Source organism: Pteronotus mesoamericanus, unplaced genomic scaffold (assembly GCF_021234165.1).
Source record: "Pteronotus mesoamericanus isolate MK-2021 breed Mesoamerican mustached bat unplaced genomic scaffold, CSHL_Meso_final scaffold_54, whole genome shotgun sequence".
Taxonomy (NCBI): domain Eukaryota; kingdom Metazoa; phylum Chordata; class Mammalia; order Chiroptera; family Mormoopidae; genus Pteronotus; species Pteronotus mesoamericanus.
In genome coordinates this window covers 67,630,776-67,638,296 of record NW_026555321.1, presented here as the reverse complement: position 1 = coordinate 67,638,296, position 7,521 = coordinate 67,630,776, and the positions used below count along the sequence as shown (strand labels likewise).

At 35.9% G+C, this 7,521-nt stretch overlaps 1 pseudogene; it reads left to right on the top strand.

Moving 5' to 3' along the window:
• The first annotated feature begins 1,804 nt into the window (after positions 1 to 1,804).
• LOC129061151 (uncharacterized) lies at positions 1,805 to 1,945 on the top strand (annotated as a pseudogene).
• Positions 1,946 to 7,521: the final 5,576 nt, after the last annotated feature.

The window sequence follows — 7,521 nt, the reverse complement described above, 5'->3', positions numbered from 1 at the left end:
AAGTCAATTGGTGTATAAGATGGGTGATGTCCTTAGAAACCCTCAATAGCATCATTCCTACCTTTAGCTCTTTATACACATGATTTCCTTAAAGCTGCATCTCCTAGAATTATTGCTTTATATCTCCGGCACAAACATCTCTGAATTCCAGATGTGGGTGTCTCATTGGACAACTCTAACTTAACATGTTCAAATCAGAACACTTGGCCCACCCCCACCTGCCTGCAAAACCACTCTTCCACAATTTTATGCATTTCAGTAAATGGCACCATCATTGATCTGTTTACTCTGGATAATACCAATCACTTTCGATTCCTTTTGTTCACAACCTGTGCTCAAATCACCAGTAAGTCCCGCTGGCTCTGTCTTTCAGATGTTCTCTACATTCAACCCTCTTCTATGCTATCTTCTTTCCCTAAGTGACTACAGTACATTCTAACTGGCATTCTACTGTTGCCTTGATACAATTAATTATCCTCACCACAAATACAGCAATCTTTCCTAATCTGTAAATTAGATAACATTACTGCTCAAAGTCTTTTATGTTAAATGTCATTAGTATGATCTATGAGACATTATATAATCCCCAATCCCCATCCATCTTCTTATCTTCTTATCCATCTTCCACATCACTTACTTAAGCTGCCTGCTTGGTTACTAGGTGCTAGGATGCTGGCTTCTTGCTGTATGTCAAGTGTATACATATCAAACTTGTTCCCACTTCAGGGCATTTGCATTTGCAATTTCCTCTTCCTAGAAAGAACTGCACTCAAGTATGCCTGACTCATTCCCTTACTTCAATCAAGTCTCTACATAAATGCCCTTACTTAAGAGAATTGTCCCCTGATGACCTTAATTAAAATAACAACCTGTACCACATACTCACCTTCTGTATTACTTCCAGTTTCATTGTTTTGGTTTCCATATATATATTCTTGAAGTTAGGGATTTTGTCCTGTTCAAGCCCTCCAAGCCCTACAAAGTATATCTCTCAATACAGTTACTCAGTTAAATAAAAGCTGAATGAATGAATGGTAACTGTTATAAAAATTGCCTCAGTAGATGCTGTCCATAGCCAGTGCTCATATTCAAGAATAATCTGTGTTTTGGTTCATCATAATGGACTAATCTACCTCTTTTCTACCACAATAGTTAGAATTTATCCAAGGGATAAATAACAAATTAAAATTTAAAAAAAAATTGACTGGCCCCCAGGTTAACTGTATCTTCATGTTAGGGGCACTGAAGATTAGAGTAGGCTGTTACAGGGCACAAACCCACATACAATAGAAGTCAAAAAAAAATCATGTCTGTGGTTCTGCGTGTTTGAAGGTTTCCATGGAAACAGCATGATTCTGTGTTCTGTTTAAAAGCTTAAAATATGTAGTGGCAAGAAAGCACTGCTGTAACATACCACATGACGATAATTCAAAAGATGAAAGCCTAAAAAAATCAATGACTAGAGAAGAATTCAAACTAGTAAATCAACAACACATTATTAAAAACAGATGAAATATAATTGGCCACATCTGGTCACCCTATAATGAGACAGGAGTCATTATGTTCTTTAAGACAGCTATATACTTATACCTGCACCATGACTACTCCATGAAGGGAGTGACTGATATGCCAACAGCCTTACAGAAATGAAATTTTTCCCTTATAAATATTTTCCATAACATCTATTAGCTATTAAGAAAGCGGCTTAACAGGGAGGACAGGTACCTAAAATAAAACCACCCTAATGGATTACCACCCTCACATTTGCTTAAAAGTAGAAGAGGCTTTAGAAATTATAGACTCTATTGCTTCCCATCCTTTTGGCTAAGATCAAGTGTAGTATCTGTTCTTATCAGAAATTATAGGCTCCAGGCTATAGACCTTTAGGGGCCAGATAACAATTCAAATGAAATAAAATCATTTGAACTTCACAGAATTACTTCATCTTGTTAGGATTTCAAAAGAGAAAGAAAACAGCTTAGTCTCTTCTAGGTCCCTATGTGATTTGAAAAAGAAAATGATAACCTATAACCTAAAAATATCTTTTGTAAGAAATATTTATGTTTTCTGTAAGTTACTGCAATTTTCAAGACTTCTTGTAAAGATCAAAAAAGATACAGAGAGCCACAAAAATACTGTTATAAATCTTTTATTTGGCCAATACATTTACTGACCCAGAAAAGTTTACAACCTTTCTGAGACTAACCAATATTTCAGGACCAAAATATTGCTGATAGTAAAAAATAACAGATCTTTTTAAACTTTCTTTGACTTATCCAAAAATAGATTTTTCTATCATCCTTGGGGTAAGTAAACTGATGCTCATTTGCATGGTGGGGTTAAATAAAAGTAGCTGATAATCACTAAACACTGTCTTTAGTATACCACTATCTTTTTCTATGCACCTGCTTCACCCTCTTTTTGAATTCTTTTTTTGTTTGTTCTAGGCAACATGGTAGGCAATGGCAACCACCAACTCCTGAGTTTACAGATTGTAGTTTAGTTATTCAGAGATATTAAATTAATCTTAAGTGCAGTTCCAAATTCTGAAGGAGGCACTAGAGGGACAGTGCAGGTTTAGTACAAAGCTCTGAAATTGCTACTCTCTCTGCAAAATGGAGAAAAAATAATTTAAGGAAATGGGTTGGCTCTACCTTCGGGTTTTATATAGATTTTGCCCAATTCTTACCGCCTTCATTGTCATTTCCATGAGGATTAGAGCAATAGCCTCCTAACTGATCTTTATGCCTCCACAAGTGCCCTTTTATGCATGTTCTCAGCCAGTTACCAAGTAAGTTAAACCAAGTCACTCCTGTTTTTTAAACTCTCCATTGACTTTCCATCTTATTCTGCATAAAAGTTAAATTCTTGCAATTTCCTATAATCCAAGGAAATTCTCCCCAACAGTAGCCACCATCTCTTCCCTCCCTGATCCTGTTCCTAGTATCTGGCCTTCATCTTTTTCTGCTGCTCCCTTTTCTCATGACGCTGCTCCAGCCACTTTGTCCTTGCTATTTCTCAAATTTGCCAAAAACTGTCCCACTTCATAGTGTTGGTACTTGCTGTCCCCTTTATCTAGGATGCTGCCCCCTCAAGGAGCCTCCTAGCTGCCTCCCACAAGGATGCTTTCTCTCCATTCTATTTACAAGTTCAATGCTGTGACAGGTAGACTTTTCAGGTGGTTCCCCTGATCCCCATCCCTAGTGTTCACAATCTTATATAATCCCTTCCCCTTGAGTGTGGGAGAGACCTGTTATTTGCTTCTAACACATAGAGTATAGAAATAATGACAGCAAGTTATCATGATGTAATATAATATAATCATGACAGCAAAGAAATCACTGTCATGATTATATCACATAAAACACTGTCTTTCTAGCAATTCATTCTAGAATCTTTTTATTATTGACTTTGAAGCAGTGAGCTGTCACAAATCCTATGACACACAATGAAATTAATTCTGCCAAGAGCATAAGTAAGCTTGGAGGTAAATTTGAGCCTCCAGATGAACACGGACCTTTTAAAGACACCTCAGTTGCAGTCCTGAGAGACTGAAGCACAGAACTGAATTAAGCCATGCCTATAATTGTGACTCACAAAACTGTAATGAATGTATGTTGTATTAGGCCACTAAACGCAGTGTAGAAAGTGAATATTGCCTCACCAGCATTCTAGGAACTCCATATCTTCACATTCTGTTACATTTTGCCTCTATATTCTTATCACTATTTTATGTAACATGGAATAAAAACTTTATACTACTCTGACTTACCATGAAATGGAATTAGAATAAAATGTCCTAACAACCTCATAGATATATGTATTAAAATCTCCTTATAACTATGTATTTTGTAGACATCAGCAAATGCAGCTTCTGCTTAACCAAGGAATGACCCTGACCAGAAACTGGGTGAGCACCAGCAGCTCATATCAGAACTAGCAGAAATACTGCCTGCACATCCTGTTCCCAGATATCAGCAATGGCACTGCAGATGGAGCAATGAAACTACATGATGATGGATGCAGGAAATAACACTGAAACACCCAAGAGCAGAGCTGAAAAACCGTACATCGCCAGAAATTCTTTCATTCTCCTCTTCCCACATTCCCCTATATAAACTAGCCAGGATGCCTGAGATGCTAACATGGGCTTTGAGATGAGAGTCCCCCATCTTCCAGGTTGCCAGCAACTGAATAAAACCACTTTCCTTTACATCAGCACCTGTCTCTCCAGTACTCGCTTTCAAAGGGGTGGGCACCTGGACCTGCACTGAGTTACAGTTTTGGATGACCCAGATGAGATGAAGCAGGAATCCCCCAGTAAGTCCCTGGATTTGGAAGGGGTTCTTTGGGCTGCGTGTGGGCTGACCCCATAAGAGAACTTGGTAGTCCCTAGCAGCTGCTGAGTGATTTTACTCAGAAACTGACTTTTACTCTCTTCTGGCACTGGTCATCTGCTATGCCCAGCTGGAAGACAGGTTACTGGGGGACTAGGGGTCCAAACTGGATAAAATCCCTGGTGTGCACAACCAGGAGGCCCCAGCCCCACTACCTGCATTCTTTGAACTGTCTGGGATTCCGTAGGAATCAACAGGTGCCTCACAGTGGTAGACATGCCTCAGTGACTAAGAAAAATCCTTGTTCCCTGGTGTGGGATTTAGAGTGCACTTTTGGTGTTGTGGTTTATGGATTTCTGGGTTTTGAATACTTGTTCCCTGTGAAAGCTCTTATCTGTTTGTTCTCTTTGGGAGCTATATGAGAGCTCTTGCCTGTCTGAAGTGAAACTTTGGCTACAGTTGTTCTCTGCTTGCTTTCTTATCTTTTAAGGACTTAGTTTGCTCTTTGATGTTTTGTTTACACAGGGGATCCTCTTTTTGTCATCTGGGCTTTGAGCCATTTAAATCTTGTGAAGGTCATTCTTACTACTGTCTCAGTCCTTCCTTTTAGAACTAAGTTTAGAAAGGAGTTTAGGAATGAGTTTGAGAGTGCTCATTTGTTTCAGGATTGTCTTTGCTTCAGATATTGTTTTTGTTTCTGTTTTGAAATGGGTAGCTCAGACTTCCATCAGAGAGTCCATTACATTGTATTTTAGCTGAATGGTCAACTTGCAGTTATAAGTCAATGGCTAATTAAAATTGTTTTGCTAAAGTTCTGGTAAATGGAATAAGATCAATGTGCAAATTTTCATGTTGTTACATCATAAGGGTTCTACTCAGAAAGGATTTGAATTGATAGTTCTAAAAGGGCTAAAAGATCTTACTCCCCTCCCAGATTGTAAACTCAGAAAGAACAAAAAAATGAGGAGCTAAGTCTTTTAAACCGTCTGAATTCTCCTCCTAGAGGTCCAGGAGTATGCTAGTCTCAGGAACAATGGTCAACATCAAATCTTGTAGAAACAGCAGGGGTTACTGCCCCACCTCAATGTAAAGGAAAAAGGGGCACACCAGCCAAACTTGATATCTCCCCTACCTCTTCTTCAGCTTCCTTAAATTTGACAGGGACAAATTTTTTTAAATCTTATCTTCTCTATAATTACTAGTAATACTGTTTATGTGTATGGTAAAAATATAAGAACTATCTCAAATGTTTTTTTCAGGATCATGTGGTCTGGAAAAATATTTGATATTAAAGTTCATTTAAATTTAATAGATATCTTTAACAATTATTAACTAAATATATGTTTGTTTTCTTCGATTTGCAAAAATAAGTTATGTTATTTATTATTGTTACAAATTTGTCAAGAAAATTGCTTGGGCAAAAGTTGACTTTTAAATCTCATAAAGTTGTTAAGAACTACTAAATAGGTGTAACTAAAATGAAGAGTTTTTGATAAAATTTTTCAGTAATAATTATAAATATACAAAATATAGTTTGCCAAAGTCTTGGGTGACTTGGAACTTTAGCGATTTTCTGGATTAAATGATGAAAATTATTAAATATCTAGATATTTTGAAATAACAAGATACTAAAATATTAATAGATCTGAGTTTGCCTACTTTGGCTTCTTATTGCAGAGGAGCTAGAAAATGGATATGAATCTGTTTATGAATATATCTTGTACTTTATTTGAAATATGTCTCTTGAAAATGTGAATGTGTTTGCCAATGGAAAAGAATCATTTCTAAAAGTTATGAAATGTATTCATAAAAGCATCAGCTTAAAGAATGCTAATTACTTACTATTAGCTATCACTAAAAATCATGATTTCTAAGAATTAAAAATTCTAAATAGGTTGGAAAAAATGTGTAGTTAGGAATAGAAGGTATAAAGTATGAAAACACTGGAAAAAATAATTCTAAAGTTGGTTATTTCTAATGAATTTATAAAAAGCAAACTAAAATGGACTATGTAAATTGAATAAGTTGAAGGAAGATTATGTAAGTCACACAGAGCCTATGCAAATTTAAGAAGGTTTGTAAGGAAATCTTAAGAGTATATTATATAGCTAAGCTGAATAATGAATTTAATTAGGTAAATGAATCTAAATATCAAAAGTAAGCTAATACAGAATTTGTTTGGTACTTTTCAATCTGTTAAAAAGTAAAAAGTTTTTCCTGTATCTGCCTTAGACAGCAAAGACTGTATATTTTTTTAAATAATTACGTTTTGTATTGTGTTAATTTGGTGCTTGATTATTTAAAAACCCATTTTTTTAGATTTTTTTAATTTTTATTGTCTATCTTATTACAGGTGTCCCTATTTTGTCCCTTTTATCCCCCTCCACCCAACCTTACTAAAATGACATGATTTACTCAAATACATATAAATATAAATAAATGAATATTTAACTTGTTTTTTCCCTAAGTTTTCAATATGTATTTTTTACCTTCTTTGCTATTCCATCAGTACTTACTAAAGTTTCTGCCTGACAAAACGTGCCAAGTAATTGTGAGAAAAAGAAAGGGACAGAGGAAGTAAGTGAGGGAAGAGAGATGCGATTGTCATACAGCCCAAATTTTAGGAGTCATTTACTCCCTTTAATTCTCATTTCCTGTTATAGAAAACAAACAAGCAGGTCAGGAACTGCCCTTTGGATTTTCCAGTTGCTCACATTGTCCTCATGATAATGTGCCATATATTTTATGGACAAGGATAATATTACATATTTCATTTTATTGTCAGAATATATGCTGGGTTATGCAGCCACAACTTTTTGGATTCAGAAAAAATACAATTGTACTTACTCACAAGCAAGAGAATTATATTTACCAAGTAATAAATCTTAGCTGTCAGTAGAACCCACAAGTTTATGCATTTCAGGATGTGATAAAATCCCTCCTGTATTGTAAAGTGCTGGATTCTTGTAAGCAGTGACAGGCAAGCTGAAATCACTTGAGCTTAAAGAAGCAGTCAGAAGTATCTAAGTGCATGCTGTTAGCAATGCTGGAGGAAAATGTAGCTAATGGAGGGAAAAATGCTTGCTTTCAAATACAGTTTCTGAAAGAAGCTAAATTAAAGCATCAGATGAAATGACAAGAACCATTCTCCTTGGTTAAAAAATAATTGATAGCAACTATTCCA